Raw genomic sequence first — 18,209 nt, forward strand, 5'->3', positions numbered from 1 at the left:
AATATATGGAACATAGCTAAGGCAATGCTGAAGGGAAATTTATAGCACTAAATGCATACATTAGAAAAGAGGAAAAAATCTCAAACCAATAATGTAAGCTCCCATCTCAAGAGCAAAATAAACCCAAAGCAAGCAGATGGAAGAAAAAAAGCAAAGAAAATAAGAGACGACACAGATTACCAGTATCTGGAATGCAACAGAGATATCATGGCAGACTCTGCAGACAGCAAAATAGAGTACTATGAACACCTCTACACACTTTTAGACTAAATGGGCCACTTCCTCAAACTATCACAACCCATCTAATATAAAGTAGATAATTTGAATAGTTCTTTAGTTATCAAATAAAATAAATTCACAGTTTATAAAACCCAAAAAGAAAAAAGAAATCTCCAAGTCCAGGTAGAGAAGTCAACGAAATACTTTAAAAGGAATTAACGCCAATTCTACATCAGAAACAGAAGAGGAGGAAACACTTTCCATTTCATTTTATTTAGTATTACCCTGATGCCAAAACTAGGCAAAGACATGAATATAAACCTAAGAATCCTAAACTAATTAGCAAATAGTATTCAGCAATATACAGCAAGATTATACAAAGTAATCAAGTGGGGTTTATTGCAGGGATGGAAAGTTGATCGAATATTAGAAAATCATATTAACAAGCTAAAGGAGGTAACAATCACATAATCATGCACTCTTGCAAAAAAAAAAAAAAAAAAGCAATAGGCAAAATTCAGTACCTAAGAAACCTCTTAGAAAAATATGAATAAAGGAGAACTTCATCAACTTGATGAAGTTTGCATTAAAAACTTAAAGCTAATATTATACTCAATTGTGAAAGACTGAATACTTTTTCCTAAGATAAAGAATATGGCAGCCAGGCACAGTGGCTCAGACTTATAATCTCAGCACTTTGGGAGGCCAAGGGGAAAATTGCTTTAGCCCAGAGTTCAAGACCAACCTGGTCAACATAGGGAAACCCTGTCTGTACAAAAAAAAAAAAAAGAACAAAAAAATCAGCTGGGTGTGGTGGTGCCCACCTGTGGTCCTAGCTACTCAGGAGGCTGAGGTGGAAGGATCACTTGAGCCCAAGAGGTCCAGGCTGCACTGAGCCATGATCGCATCACTGCACTCCAGCCTGGGTGACACAGTGAGATCCCGTCTTTAAGAAGAAAAAAAAAAAAAAGAGCATGGCAAGTATGTCTACTTTCACCCATCTTTTCAATACAGTTTTGGAAGTTCTAATCAGTGCAATAACAAGGAAAGGAAATAAAAGGCATACAGATAAAAAAAAAGACAACTACCTCTATTTGCAAATAATTGCCTATGTAGGAAATCCCAAGAAATCTAGCAAAAATTCCTAGAACTAGTGAGTTCTGTATGGCTGCAGGATATAAGACAAACGTATAAAACTCTATTGTATTTCTACATACTAGCAATGAACATATGAACAATGAAATTTAAAAAACAATACCATTTATAATCACTCCAAAAAATTAAATACTTAGTTATAAATCTAACAAAATATGTATAATACTTGTATGCTGGAAACCACAAAATACTGATGAGAGAAATCAAAGAGCTATAAAACACTGAGAGACATGATATGTTCATGGATTTGCAGATTCACTATAGAAACGTGTCAATTCTCTCTGAATTTATACGAGTTAAATGCAATTCCTAGCATAATTCTATCAAAATTCTTTGTAAACATAGAAAAAAATTATCCTAAAAGTTACATACAGAGGCAAAGAAAGAATACCTAAAACAATTTTGGAAAATAATGCAGTAGAAGGAATCAGTTAACCCAATAAATGAATAAAACAGAAGAGAGAACTCAGAAATAGAAACACACAAATATGCCCAACTGCCTTTTGACAAAGGTACAAAAACAACTCGACAACTCGATGGAGAAAGACTGCCTTTCCTATAAATGGTGGTAGAGCAACTGAATATCCACAGGCAAAAAAAAAAGAACCTTGACCTAAGTCTCACACCTTATATACAAAATGGATCATGGACTTAAATGAAAAGTGAAAAACTGTAAAACTTTTAGAATAAAAGTTTTCTAAAATTTTCAGGATCTAGAGCTGAAATTTCATCAAAATTAAAAAGATTTGCTCTGTGAACAACCATGTTAAAAGAATGAAAAGACAAGCTATGGAGTGGAATAAATTACTTAACAAACCACATATTCAATAAAGAACTAGTTTCTAGAATACATAGAGAAGGCTTGAAACCCAACAGTTAAAAAAAAAATCCAAATAGAAAATGGGCAGAAGGGCAGAAGTTACGAACAGACAACTCATCAAAGAGGATATACAGATGACAAGCACATGAAAAGATGTTCAACATCATCAGCCACCAGGAAAATGCAAATTAAAACCACGGTGAGACACCACTACAAACCTATCACAATGGCTAAAATAAAAACAGTGAAGAACCAAATTGCAAAAAAACTGGATCACTCATTGTATTATTCTCCTAGAGCAATCATAACAAAATACTACAGACTGAGTAGCTTAAACAGCAAAATGTCTTTTCTTACAGTTTCGGAGGTTAGAAGTCCACGATTAAGGTGTCAGCAGGTTTGGTTTCTTCTGAGGCCTCTTTCTTTGGCTTGCAGGTACTGCCTTTTCTCTGTGCCCTTTCATGGTCTTTCCTTTGTGTGCACATATCCCTGGTGTCTCTCTGTGTGTCCAAATTTCTTCTTTTAAGGACACCAGTCAGATGGATTAGGGGCCACTCTAAAGACCCAATTTCAACTAAAATCACTTTTTGGAAAGACCTGTTTCCAAATACAATCACATTCTGAGGTACTAGGGGTTAGAGCTTCACACAACCTATGAAATTTGTGAGGATATAATTCCATCTTTAACATTCATATATTCTTAGTGGCAATGTAAAATATTAATAGTACAGACACTATGGAAGACAGTTTGGTAATCTCTTTAAAAACCTAAACATGCAACTACCATACATCTTGGCAACTGCACACTTAGGCATTCATTCCAGAGAAATGAAGACTCATGTTCACACAAAAACCTATACATGAACATTTACAGCAGCTTTACTCATAAGAGTCAAAAGCTAGAAAAAGCCTAGATATCCTTCAATGGGTGAATAAACTGTGGTACATCCATACCACAGAATACTACTCAGCAATAAAAAAGGAACTGGAAACACAGTAACCTGTGTATGAATCTCCAGTGAATTATGCTGAATTAAAAAAACCAATCCCAAAAATATATATACAATAAGATCCCATTTATATAGCACTCTTGAAATGACAAAACCATAGAAATTGGAGAATAATGGCTGCCAGGTATTAAGGAGGAAGCAGTGGGTGAGAAGGAACTGGGTGTGGCCACAGAAAGAAACTCTTTATATCTTGCTACACATGGGTGGGAAACTTACCTGAAACCTTTTTTACTTTCTAATATTTGAATGCTGTGTTCTAAAATAAAGTACAAGAATAACAACGGTCACATAGGGGTGGATGAAGATATATTAGTTACCATATGTGGAATGATTAAGGAGGGCCAGGTTCTGTCTAATCCAGACCTGTCCTTGCTCCAACACCAGCACTTCCAATCACCAGTCTGCTCAATGTTTAAATGTCACCCAAAGCAACAACTGCAGTGTCCAGCATGATCCTGCACAAGAGATGTACTACAGACTGAATGTTTGTGTCCTCCCCCACAAAATCACACGTTAAAATCCTAACATCGAATGTGAGGGTATTAGGAGATGAAGCCTTTGGTAGGTGATTAGTTCATGAGGGCAGAGACCTAATCAATGAGATTAGTATCCTTATAAAAGAGATCTGGAGAGTTCCCTTGCCCTTTTTCCCATGTGAAGACACAGCAAGAAGATGGTCAACTAGAAACCAAGAAGCTGGCCCTCGCCAGATACAAAATCTGCCGTGCTTGGATCCTAGATTTCCCAGCCTCCAAAACTGTAAGAAATACATTTTTGTTGCTCATAAGCCACCCAGAATATGGTATTGTTATAGCACTCTGAATGGACTAAGACCAGATGTAAATTATGAAATTCTCTGTCCTATCAACATTCTTAATTCCACAGTATCTGATGTCAGCAAAGTATTACGGAGAATAGCAATAATTTGCTTAAATGATTCACACTAAGGTATGAGTAACTGATAGGCTTAAATATTCTCTCAAGGTTCAAAAGCAGTTTAGCTCAAATGACATTTTAACAGAAACTGTTATGTTCAGAACAGAATTAAACTGTAGTCCAAATGCTATCAACTGCTTAATTCAGAGGCCCTAATGCATCCACTCGCTCTATTTCTAATCTTGGAGTTCTTAGGTATTTTGAAAGTAAATGGGATATAAATCCTAAATTATAAAGTAGTAGTGGCTTACGCCTCACCACAACTCAAGATGCGTTATCTGGTTAGCTCCCTGTCCTACTAGGAGAAATCTCTGGTATAGAGCTTTCATCTGGCTGTAAGCAAAGGTAATTCAAGATCTAGCAAAAACTGTAAAAATCCCTGTTTGTCTTCTGAGCTGCCTGTAAGCTCCCTTTTCTCTTAAGTTCTCTATAGTATCCTTCCTATCTCCTGCCTCAGGTATCCACTATCTTCCACCTTCCTCTATCAAATCAGAAAAAGATTTAAACAAGGACTGAACTGTCTTTTTAAACGCTTGTCTTGCACTTCAAGGCAGCTAAGAGGTATTTTTACCTTTTGGTTTGACTTGGTTAAATTGAGGAAGTAGGGGCTTTATTTGTTTTTTATTTTGCTGGGTCCACTAGAAAAATTGTTTTAGTACAGATACCACACCTGGGAGATTTTGGCCCAAAAAGTTAATAGGTGACTTGACCTCTCTTTTGTCCCTGCCACTCTTTTAAACTTAATTATTCAGAACCCAAGACTCAAGCTGCAAAGATCCAGATGTTATTTCCATAGTGTCTCCTTCCCTCTCCTGGTTTGATACCCCTTTCCTTCTTTCAGTGTGGTGACCATTTTTGTATATCTTCCTCCCTTCCAACCCCCAGGAATCTGTTCTCCATCCCAAAGTTCTTACAGCCTCCATCCTGTGAGAAGTAAATGAACTATAAAAGTCTGGGGAGAAGAGAGGCATAAAACACACAGGTGGCTAGGCTGACCTCACAGACTTCCAAACATAAAACTCAAACATGGGAAAAGAGCAAAGGACCACCACCACTACTACCCCCATCCAGCTGACAAAAAGTAAGGTTCAACACTTTTGTTTTTTAGAGTGTGTGTCTTAAAATAAATCACCAGTACTTCTTAAAACTATCGTTAAAAAAAAAAAAAAAAAAAAAAACCTCTGAGAAACTGTCAGAGGAGACTAAGGAGAAATGACAACTAAATGCAATCTTGTTTTCTAGATGGTTCCTGAAACAGAAAAGAACTTTAACGGAAAAACTGGTGATATCCAAAGCAAGTCTCCATTTAACAGTAACATACTGATGCTGGTTTCTTAGTTTTGACAAATGAACCACAGTAGGATACTGTTAGTGGAAACTGAAACTGGGTGAGGTGTATACAGGGACGTTGTACTATTTTGCAACTGTTCTGCAAATCCAAAATTATTCTAAAACAAAAAGTATATTTAAAAATAGAAAAGATGAAAGCTTTTAATGTAATTTTCCAAGAAGTAAAAAAAGTAAGGTACAGAACACTATGTGATACAGAAGCAGCAATATAGGAATAGGTACTGAAGTATCGTTTGTACAAAAAGGATGAGAAATCATATGCGTATACATAAAATATTTCTGAAAGAATACATAAGAATCTGACAACACTGACTTTGTGGAGGAGAGAACTCAGCAGTTGAGTAGGAATGAAAGGAAGAATTTTTAAAGTGTCCTCTTATACCTTTTAAATTTTGAGGCCAGGCACAGTGGCTCAAACCTGTAACCCCAGCACTTTAGAAGGCTGAAGCAAGCGGATCTGCTTGAGCTCAGGAGTTTGAGACCAGCCTGGGCAACATGGCAAAACGCTGACTCTATAAAAAATACAAAAATTAGCCAGGTGTGGTGGCATGCACCTATAGTCCCAGCTACTCAGGAGGCTGAGGCAGGAGGATCACCTGAGCCCAGAAGGTTGAGGCTGCAGAGAACCCTGACTGCACCACTGCACTTCAGCCTGGGTGGCAGAGTGAGACCTTGTCTCAAAAAAATAATAAAATAATAAAAAATAAAATTTGAAACATATTAATGTATTACCTATTCAAAAAAATAACTTTTAAAATAAAATGGATGACCAGGAACTGAACTAAGACAAAGACTATGGAAATAATGTAGAGGATTAATGAGAAAAAAATTTAGGAGCTAAAAAATAAAATCTAATCTACTCCATCTATCCATTAAGGCTTTCTACATCCCCTTCCTCACTTTTTCCACCAACCTCCTTTCTCCTTAACGCACTACAGACTTTTTATTCTAGCTGAACCAATCTGACTGCTAATTCCAAAGAGTCACCAGCCATTTTTCCTCAAATCCACATCTCTCCCTGCAAAACCTAACTTTAAACTTAAAAGCCACCCACCTATGTGCTATTTAGCATTCTGAATATTCTATCTATACCAGGGACAGCAAATACAGGCACTAACGCCATCACTACTCCTACTCATAACAATAAACACTGCTCAATGATCACAGTATCCTTTCCCACTAATCCAGAAGCTGCGTCCAACTAACTTCTCAATGCAGTCTTCCAGGCAGTCTTCACTATCAATCAAAGCTAGCCCACGAAATAAAACCTACTTGCCATATCTAGTCCCCACTATATTAATCTGTTTGCCTTGATATACTTGCCATGAATTTTATGTATATTTACATGCATATCTCACTTTAATACACTTTGCTTTATTGTGCTTTGCAGATACTATATTTTTCATCGATTGAAGGTTGGTGATAATCCTAAGTGAAGCCAAGTTTGTCAGCTCATTTTTCCAACAGCATGTGTTCATTTTGTGTTTCTGTGTCACATTTTGGTAATTCTCACAATATTTCAAGCTTTTTCATTATTATTATATCTGTTATGGTGATCTGTGATCAGTGATCTTTGATGTTACTACTGTAATTGTTTGGGGGCACCACGAATCACACCCATATAAGGTGGCGAACTTAATCAATACATATCGTATGTATTCTGACTGCTCCGCTGACTGGGGCTTCTCTTGTCTCTCTCCTTCTCCTCAGGCTTCTCTATCCCAGAAGACACAATAATACTGAAATTAGGCCAATCAATAATCCTACAATGGCCTCTAAATATTAAAGTGAAAGGAGAAGTCACATTTCTCACTTTAAATGAAAAGCTAGAAATGATTAAGCTTACTGAGGAAGGTATGTCTAAAGACGAGAGGTCAAAAGCTAGGTCTCTTGTGACAGTTAGTCAAGCTGTAAATGCAAAGGAAAAGTTATTGAAAGAAAGTAAAAGTGCCACTCCAGAAAACACACGAATGATAAGAAAGTGAAACACCCACATTGTTAATATGGAGAAAGGTCCAGTGGTCTGGATAGAAGACCAAACCAGCCATAACATTCCCTTAAGCCAAAGCCTAATTCAGAGCAAGACACTAGTTCTAGTCCATTCTATGAAGGTTGAGAGGTGAGGAAGAGCCAGAAGGCAAGTTTGAAGCTAGTAGGAGTGGGTTCATGAGGTTTAATGAAAGAAGCCATCTCCATCACATAAATGTGCAAGATGAAGCAGCAAGTGCTGATGTAGAAGCTGCAGTATGTTATCAAAAAAAATCTAGCTAAGATAATTGATGAAGGTGGCTATACTAAACAACAGATTTTCAATGTAGATGAAACAGCCTTCTATTAGACAAAGATGTCATCTAGGACTTTCATAGCAAGAGAGAAGTAAATGGCTTCAAAATTTCAAAGGACAGGCTAACTCTCTTGTTAGGGGCTAATACAGCTGGTGACCTTAAGTGAAAGCCGATGCTCGTTTACCATTCTGAACAGACTGAAATCTACTCAGTCTGTTCTCTATAAATGGAATAACAAAGCCTGGGTAACAGCATATGTGCTTACAGCATGGTTTTTACTGAATCTTTTAAGCTTACTATTAAGACCTGCTGCTCAGACAAAAAAAAAAAAAGATTCCTTTCAAAATATTGCTGCTCACTGGCAATGCACCTGGTCATCCAAGAACTCTGATGGAGATGTACAAGGAGATAAATGTTTCCATACCTGCTGACACAAAAGTCATTCTGTAGCCCACAGATCAAGGAGTAATTTTGACTTTCAAGTCTTATTATTTTAGAAATACATTTCAAAGGCTATAGCTGCCATAGATAGTGATTTCTCTGATGGATTTGGGCAAAGTAAATTGAGAACATTCTAGAAAGATTCATCAATCTAGACTCCATTAAGAACATCTGTGATTCACAGGAGGAGGTCAAAATATACTGACATGAATAGGAGTTTGGAAGAAGTTGAACCCAACTTCCATAGATAACTTTAAGGGGTTCAAAATTTCAGTGGAGGAAGTAACTGCAGATGTGGTAGAAATAACAAGAAAACTAGAATTAGCAGTGGAGCCTGAAGATGTGACTGAATTGCTGCAATCTCAAGATAAAACTTTAATAGATGGGGCCGGGCGCGGTGTCTTACGCCTGTAATCCCAGCACTTTGGGAGGCTAAGGCAGGCAGATCACGAGGTCAGGAGATCGAGACCAACCTGGCTAACACGGTGAGACCCCGTCTTTACTCAAAATACAAAAAATGAGCCGGGCATGGTGGCAGGAGCCTGTAGTTCCAGCTACTCGGAAGCTGAGACAGGAGAATCACCTGAACCCGGGAGGCAGAGGTTGCAGTGAGCTGAGATCCTGCCACTGAACTCCAGCCTAGGCGACAGAGCGAGACTCCATCTCAAAAAAAAAAAACAACTAACAGATGAGGAGTCGCTTCTTACAGAGGAGCAAAGAAAGTAGTTTCTTGAGATGGAATCTACTCCTAGCGAACGTGCCATAAACATTGTTCAAATGACAACAAAGGATTTAGAATGTTACACAAACTTAGTTGATAAAACAGTGGCAGGGTTTGAGAGGACTGACTCAAATTGTGAAAGTTCTACTATGGCTCAAATGCTACCACCCAGCATCTCATGCCACAGAGAAATCCTTCATGAGAAGAAGAGTCCATCAATGTGGCATACTTCATTGTTGGGTTGTTTCTTTTTTTTTCCACTTTTATTTAAAATCAGGACACATCTCATTCTAGGCCATAGAATGAGGGAGTCTATCTTGAACCTATTCTGGTTCAGGGGGCTTCCCTTATGAAAAAAAAAAGAAAAAGGCAAGAAAGTAATTACCACAGCTACCCCAAACTTCAAGCAACTACCATCCTGATCAGTAGCTATAAACATTAAGGTAATACCTTCCACCAGCAAAAAGATTACAACTCACTTAGGCTCAGAGCATCCATAGCATTGTTAAGCAATAAAGTATTTTTAAATGAAGATATACGTAGATCATTTTTTTAGACATAATTCTATTACACATTTTGTAAACTACAGTGTGAACGTAACTTTTATATGCACTAAGAAACAAAAAATTGTGTGACTTGCTTTACTGAGATATTTGCTTTACTGTGGTGGTCTGAAACTGAACTGGCAGTATCTTAGAGGTATGCCTATATTTGTATATACCCCATTTTGTTCTGCAAAGGATTAAAGACACAATAAATGAACTATAACAAGTTAACAAATTAAAGATAAAGGCAAAGAATAGAGAAAAGAACCAAAAATGGTGCCAAGAAAAAGGCTAAAAATTGCATAATATAAAAACCTATTTACAGTATGGAGTGGGCCACAAATCTAGTTCTGGCTTTCTAGTAGCCATAACAAAAAGGAAAACCCAGGCAATCTAAGAGATACACAGAGAAGTACTCAGATGGGGAGCTACCTTGGTAGTTAAACCAAACAGTAATTTCATATAGCAAAAAGAACCCCATTGAATGATCAAAATATAGGAGACACATAACCACCAGTCTTCAAAGGGTTAGATGTTTCTCATATTGTCCCTCAGGAGAGACTTATGACACCTTACCAAAGCCCAATGTGGCAAAATTGATTTTACAAAGACAAGACACAAGCTTTAAGAGCTCTTTATTCTTTTACTCAGTTTCTTCCTTCATTGCCTCCCTAATCAGATTATAAGCTCTTTGAAAACAGAATCATGTTTTCTAATTCTTATATATAGCTCCAAAGTATTTTGTATTCTGCAGAAAAGATGCAATGTCAGTGAGAATTTACACAGTGCAATTCAAGCCTTTTCTGATAAAAATTATCTAACCTAAACTCAGTAATTGCCACTTCTACTATAAAAACATGCTAACTGAAGCCCCAATAGATGGAATTCCTAAACTTTCTAAACTATTACTGAATCACAATTCATGACCTCTCAAAAGCATTTTGTTTCATACATCCCTAGCACAAAGGGTGCAAGGATACCAAATCAATATCACTGAACCTGATCAAATAAAATGAAACTCATAAGCAAAAGCTCTGGCAATACCTACTAAAGGAAAGACAATATTAATATCTTTCAAGAATATAATCAATAGATCTTTACAAACCAATTGACAAAGGCAGGTTCATTTTCTAAGCGATTCTGCAAATCTACTAGAAGGCAATGAATTATAAAGCAGATTACTTCTTTCCAAGAATGTGCAGTTTCTGCATATGCCAAGCTGCTGAAGAACTGTACTTCTCAGCTCTCACACACACATGCACATGCACATGCCTGCATGCGCACGCACACACACACACACACACACACACACTACTATCAAACCAGCTCTGACCACTAACTTACTAATTTACTTCTCTGCTTTACCTGGTCAAACTGAAAATGAAATTAGGAGTAGGTAATAAATTATTTAGATAAGGTGATTATGAGAAAATGAAGTATCTTAAATTACTACTCTTAAGCATTGGCATTGGGACACATTAACAATCCTCTATTTGTATTTTATTAATGGAAGTCATTAACAAATAAGTAGTCTCATCCAACACTGGCTTAGTTCATTCATACACTTAGTATTTCAGTTTATAGTAGGTTCCCCCCTTGGTATTCCCTGTATATAGAGGCACGCCCTATCATCCCAGGAGTGAATAGTTGTAATGAGCCAAAGAATATTCCCAGGACTGGGGGAGTCCACCAAGTAGACCTTGGAAAATCCAATTCCTGCACCTTTGTTTCTTTATCTATTAGAAAGGGAAATGGAAATCATCTCTATCTGATAGGATTATTGGAAAGATTAAATGAGATAAGGTTGTAAAGTGCCTAGGGTTAGTTCTCTAGCCTTTTTTTTTTTTTTTTTTTTTTGAGACAGAGTCTCACTCTGTCGCCCAGGCTGGAGTGCAGTGGCGCGATCTCGGCTCACTGCAACCTCCACCTCCCGGGTTCAAGCAATTCTCTGCCTCAGCCTCCTGAGTAGCTGGGATTACAGGTGCCCGCCACCACACCTGGGTAATTTTTGTATTTTTAGTAGAGACGGGGTTTCACCATCTTGGCCAGGCTAGTCTTGAACTCCTGACCTCGTGATCCACCCGCCTCAGCCTCTCAAAGTGCTGGGATTACAGGTGTGAGCCACCGCGCCCAGCCTTAGTTCTCTAGCTTTTTTATAGGTAAGGAAAACAGAAGGATCTAAGCATTTAGGTGACTCATCCACAGCCAATGGCTAATAAACATAGGACAGAACAAAACTTCTGACTTAGGGCTTAATGTTCTTTCCACCTCACCAAGCAGCCTTAAATTAGTAGAACTCAACATCTCAGGTTTGTCACTGATGGGTATTCACTACATGCAAAGAAAAAAAAAATGACTATTCTGAACATCTATTACATGCTAGAAACTAATCTTTCTTCATAACTGCCCTATAAGTGTTATCTCATGTTACTGAGAAATTAACTTGTCCAAACTCACAAGGCTAACGTGACAACACAAGATTAATCCAGATCTGTTTAGTCAACGATTTTACCTACCATTCTTCTTAAAGAGTGTATTTAGATACCATTGTCTACCAGAATCAAATACCAAATGGCCTGTGAATTTTTATAGATACTTGTGATTTACTAGTGGAAACTGTCCCTAGCTCCACCATCCTATCTACTTAAAAATTTGTTCCTATTAGGTTAAAACATAATTATAATAACTGTAGTAACAAATTTACATTTGTATAGCATGTTACAGTTTATTACATTTTTTTCATTTTTGTTAGATGCAACTACTGAGCCTTTTCATATATTAGCTCACATATCATTTAATATTTCAAGACTCTTATGAGGTAGGAATTTTTGTCATTTGACAAATAAGAAAACGGGCCAGGTGCAATGGCTCATGTCTGTAATCCCAGCATTTAAGAAGGCCAAGGTAGGCAGATTGCTTGAGCTCAGGAGTTTGAGACCAGCCTTGTCAACACTGAGAAACTTCATCTCTACAAAAAATGCAAAAATTAGCTGGGCATGATGGCACATGCCTCTACTCTCAGCCACCTGGGAGGTTGAGGTGGGCGAATCACTTGAGCCCAGGCAGTTGAGGTGGCAATGAGGTGTGATCACGCCACTGCACTCCAGCCTGGGCGACAGAGCAAGACCCTGTCTCAAAAGAAAAAAAAAATTAGAAAGGTCATCTCAGATCTTTCTCTGCCCCCACAGTCGTCAGATGATTTCTAGTAAACGTTTAAAGGGCAGATATTTTAAACTGTTCCAGAGCCCAGAAAAAAGTGAAAAGTTTCCTAATCATTCTTAATCCTGGCTTCATCTTGACACTGAAGCCAGGCATGGATAGCAAACTTAAATGAAAACATAATATTAGATTTATCCTTTGTAATTACAGATGGAAAAGTTTAACATATTTAAGTGAAAAACAAAGGAATATGTGTAGTATAATCCCATTTGTAAAAGAAAAAACATTGTGAATAGAAACATGTCTGTAGGTATGGTAGAATATGGAAATGTGTATTTATAGATAAATACACACATAAATGCAAAGATACAGGTTTGGAAATATAAACCTCAAACTGTTAACAGCAGTTTCTCTAAGATGGAAGTGGTCTTAGGAGTGAAGAAGGGGAAAAAGACAAACAGTGAAGGGAGATTTTCAGCTTTTATTCTCTCTCTATATATATACATACATACTATTCAAATTCTGAAACAGTGGGTTCTAGGATCGGCTATGCCATTAAGAAGCTGTTACTAGGTTGAATCACTCTGACTCTGTTTCCCCATTGGAAATGTGGAAAGCAGACCTACCTTATTATGACAGAAGAAAAGGAATTTATTTGAAAATGCGTAACAAAATCTGATGAATATGTGGCAGTGTTGCCACAACACTTTATTGTTTGTTATTGTTTGATTTTTTTATTTTTCCCTCACTTTGTCACTAATCAACCAGACATTCACAAACACAATTTAATTTCTGTATGCCTCATTGAGTGCAGGAAGTAGAGTCAGAAGACCTGAGTTTACATTCAGACCTTGCCTCTTATTAACTGTAAGGTTAAAAAAACAAGCAAATGATTAAACAACTTTGCACTTTAGTTTCCTGGCAGTAAAATAGGAATAAACCTACCTTACAGCATCATTTAAAACATTAAATGAGAAAATGATATACAAATGGCCAATAAAAACACGGTAAGATGAAATACAAATGAAAATCACAATGCGATATCACTTCACAGCCACTAGGATGGCTATCATCAAAAAGACAAACATTAACAAGTGCTGGCAAGGATGTGGAGAAAATGGAACCCTCATACATTGCTAGAAGGAATGTAAAACAGTGCAGCAGCTATGGAAAACAGTCAAGCAGTTCCTCAAAAAGTAAACAGAATTACCATATAACCCAGCAATTACACATCTAGGTATACATCCAAGAAAACTGAAAGCATATATACCATACAAAAACTTGTAAATGAGTATCCACAACATTATTTATTATGGCCAAAAAGTAGAAACAACCCAAATGCCCATCAGTTGAAGACTGGATAAACAAAATGTGGCATAGCCATATAACAAAATAATATTCTGCCATAAAAGGAATGAAATATTGATATATGGTATAATATGAATAAACCCTGAAAGCATTATGCTAAGTGAAAGACACTAAAGGCCACATATTATGATTCTATTCACATGAAATGTCCAAAATAGGCAAATCCATAGAGACATAAAGTAAATTAGTGGTTGTCAAATATGGGGAAGGGGGAATAGTAACAAAAGCTACCAGGCACAAGGTTCTTTTTAGGGTAATAAAGTTCTTGGATTAGTGTTGACATTTGCACAATTTTGTGAATATATTAAAACCACTGAATTGCATACTTTAAAAAAGTGAATTCTATGACATATGAATTATATCTCAAAGAAAACTATTATAAAAACGTAAGTCTCTGCTATCTTTTTTTTCTTTTGAGACAAAGTCTGGCTGTCATCCAGGATGGAATGCAGTGGTCCAATCATGGCTCACTTCTCTGCTTGCTACTTTTTATTAGTAAATATTCTACTTTCCTCAAGAGGTTGCTCATGTTGCTTGTAACAGCTTTAAAAGATCTTTGAAGTTAGCTACTATACAGATGAATGGTATTTTTAGTAAAGTAAAACTACTATAACAGAGAAACTTTCTAAAAATCGGATTAGTTTGGTACAATTTCATTTTTTCAAAAGAAATGTCATTAATACCAAGTTCATTTTTAGAGTGGAAAAGCTTCAACAAGTCCTTATACATTTTTTAAAAAGGTCAAAATGCAATACTTTGTTTTCTTAATTAGTGGACATTTCATTTTTAGATATATCATTAGTAGATTACCTGTTTAAAATGTCATTAAATGCCTAGCAATGAATTAAAACCCAAGTAGATGCAACTTTGTGACCTCTACTTACAACTTTCTACATTCTGCATTCTGTTGTCAGATTCCTAGTCCATCACTAGCGCCTAATCTCTTACATCAATTATTCCATTCAATTCTTACTCACAGCGGCTAAAATGTTTGGTAAATGCAATCAATTCATTTTTCTAATGCTGGGGAACTTACTAGAGTGGGCCCAATTTTTAAGGTTAAATTTAGTCCAGAATGTTTGAATAAATATTCAACAAAACGATTTCCTGGAATCTGGAACATAAAAACAGCCTATAGAGTTGTGAAATGCTTTCTAGGTCCTTCGGGAATTTTTTCACGTATTTAGTCATGGGGCAAAGTATTACGTATAAAAGCTTCCTGGTCCTAGAACAAAGACGTATTTTACTGCTCAAAGCTAAAGGAATTAGTATTGTTACACTAAAATAGCATACCAATGAAACCAGCTAGGTATTGGCAGAACCCAAGGTATGTAAACAAAGATAAACTGTACCTTATTATGCATTCTTCCTTGGGGGGGAAAATTCTCACATGAATAAGATTTAGCCAGCCAAAACAGAAAAAACATATAGATATATGTGTGTCTGTGTATGTAGCTATGTATTAGGATTAGGACTTTGAGTGGCAATTTAAATTTGATGGTTTGCCAAGCTATGCTGGGATACATAGTGGGCATGCTTGACACAGGCAAAACGTGAAGCAAGAGACGACCTGTCAAACAGCTGCTATCTAGTTACTCCCTCGGCAGCACTCCCAACTTCTCCCGCGATGTCTGTGTATGAGAGAAAGATGTTAAACCACCACGGGGGCTGTCAGAGCAACAGCCAAGTCCAAACCGTGCATCCCGGGGTGAAATCCCACCCGTACCCTCAAAGAGCTGGTCAGACTGCGGCTCTTTTCTAATATGAGTCTACCTAAAATAGAAAAATAAACACACAACCACAGACCCTGGCCAACCCTCTCTCTCCTCCCCTTTGTGACTCTCCCAAACGCTGGAGGGATGTTAACCTCTGGCAAGCCCGTGGAAGCCAAGCCCCGCGACCTGAGGAGGCGTCCAGGAGCCTCCGCACAGCCCTGGGGCCTCGAGCCCGTGTCCTCCACCCACCCGACAGAGCCGGTCAACGGTCACACAAAGGAGCCAGCCGCGGGCGCTGGACGCGGGACTCGCCCGAGAGCAGGGAGCCACATCTGGTTCCTGCACGCTGGCAAAAGAGACCCGCTGGAAAATAAGGATTAACGCCCAAACCTGTTGCACAATTCGGGTCCCTTTCACCCAGAAATGAACAAGGGCGCTCAGGAACGGAAAAGCGCGCGGCCCGGTCTCTGCGGGCCGCGGCCGCACCCGGCAGACGGCGCGGAGGCAAAGGCGGCCCGCGGGGCTCCCAGCTCGGGCGCTTTGTCTGTGGCGGCAGAGACGGCGGGGGCGGCCGGGGCGCTGGGAGCGGTGGCGGGGCGGGGGCGCCCCTCCTTCACTGCGCAGCCCCTCCGCCCCGCGGCCCGCGCGGGGGAAGAAAGCCGGGCCCGCTGCCGCTGCCGCCGCCGCCGCCGCCGACTGCACCGGCCCAAGCCGGCCACCCGGCCGCGGGGCCTGCGCGCTTCTCCCGCCCGGGCCGAGCGGCGGCCACACTCACCTGGCTGGCGCTGACGCTAGCGGCCGGCGGCTCCGGGGCGTTGGGGAAGACAGGGGAACGCTAGCGAGGTGCGGGCGGAGGCGGAGGGCGCGGCGGGAGGAAGGCGGGCTGGGGGCGGAGCGGGCCCGGGCGGCGGCGGCAGCGGCGACGGCGGCGGCTCCAGTCACTCGCGGCAAATCGCGTCCTGGCCCCTCCGTGCGTCAGGCGGGGAGCAGGAGTGCGGGTGGCCCGGCGACCTCTCGGCATCCGCGGCCCGAGCCGCGTCCGCGCGACCCCGCGCGCGCCCGGGTGACGGCGGTACAGCGACCCGCCCGGCGCGGGAAGGGGGAAGGGGGAAGGGGGAAGGAGGCGGGGCGGGGCGGGGCGGGGCCGGGCGTCCAAACGGGCCTAGGGCTGAGGGCTGGGCGCGAGTGGGACTCTGGCGCTCCGGACGGACCCTGCTGTCCCCACCCCTAGCCGAGACCCAGGCTCCCCAGGCGGGAGGCAGTCTTGGAGAGTGAAGGGTCCCTAGACCTGGAGTCAGAAGTCTGGGCTTAAGAGAGGGTCCGTTACTTGACACCTTGGCAGGTCATTTATTTCCTCTGGCCTCATGCTGGAGTTCGAAGGTTCGAGTACAAAGTCACCAAGAGCTGCTCCCAAGTACTCACTGCCAAGCGGTGGTGTGGCTGAAGGATGAAGGCAGATGAAAGGGAAAGGGTTGCGGTGAGGAAGGGCTGGATTCAGGGCATTTGTTTTGCTTTGAGGATCTTTCCATTGGACAGTCCAAAATTAATCCACAATGGGGCTCCCTGATAATGGCTACTTCCCCATTTTTACCAACCTAGTTATTTTTCTCCAAGTATACTGACTTAAAAGAGTCCTTGTTTTCATTTTATTGCGCAAATCATTTTTATGTCATTTCCTGAATTCAATTCAAAAGAGTCATCAGCAAATTCACACCAGATCAGAGCAGCTGTGTGGTCCCAATTTCAAGACTTCCATATTATTCACTCAGCCACTCACTTCAGTATCACCTAATTCCATTGATAAAATCTTCCTATTCCAACAACTAAGCAACCAAATCTCTCTCCACTAAAGTTTTCTGACTTAAAATCCCATGGATTAATTCTTCCTCTTAATTCTGTGAATATCAGTCTGTCTCCATGACTTCCACCTCTTTGCCACTCTAGGTCAAGCCTTTAATTTCACTGCTGCTTCAGTTCCATGTAACTCTCAGAGAGAATGCTCCAAAAAGACAGAGGTAAGCATGAAACGTCCCTCTTCAAAATCATTCAGACTCTCTCCACCTGGTTGAATCAGGTTCAAACTCATTACCATGGTTTACAAAGCCATTTAAAATCTGATCTCTTGACCTCCTTGGCTCCAGCTTCAACTCCTAATATATCTACATATCACATAAATTCAATAGACTTTGTCTTTGTGCCCTTGTGGTTTTCCCCCACCTGAAATCCGTCCCTCATTTAACCAGTTGAACTCCTATTATCCTTCAAGATAATGAAGATAATGCATCCCTTCCTCCTTGGAATCTTCCCTGACATCATCTCCTTTCACCACATCTGTGTCCTTACCCCACACACTTACAATGAATTAAATACTCTTTTTCTCTCTGCTTTCATAAAATCGTCTATCTACAGTATTCCCTATGATAATCTTTAATACTTGCTTTTTTCCTGTTGCTTTGCTTGGTGGCCTTTTCTTCCTAGACTGTGT

The 18,209-nt window shown here is 39.7% G+C and overlaps 1 protein-coding gene across 3 annotated transcripts in view; it reads right to left on the bottom strand.

Annotated features, from left to right (window-relative positions):
- SESTD1 (SEC14 and spectrin domain containing 1) overlaps positions 1-17,343 on the bottom strand; it is a 151,536-nt gene extending 134,193 nt beyond the window's left edge. The window contains exon 1 of one of the 3 annotated variants that reach the window (XM_024243509.3): positions 16,500-17,343. The gene's annotated coding sequence lies outside the window, so the exon portion shown is untranslated. Of the gene's footprint in view, positions 1-16,114; positions 16,138-16,499 lie in introns of those variants that run through there. The other 2 variants (XM_024243510.3, XM_054549560.2) reach the window with 2 other exon arrangements.
- Between the last annotated feature and the right edge of the window lie 866 nt (positions 17,344-18,209).

The sequence above is a fragment of the Pongo abelii genome, chromosome 11 (assembly GCF_028885655.2).
Source record: "Pongo abelii isolate AG06213 chromosome 11, NHGRI_mPonAbe1-v2.0_pri, whole genome shotgun sequence".
NCBI lineage: Eukaryota > Metazoa > Chordata > Mammalia > Primates > Hominidae > Pongo > Pongo abelii.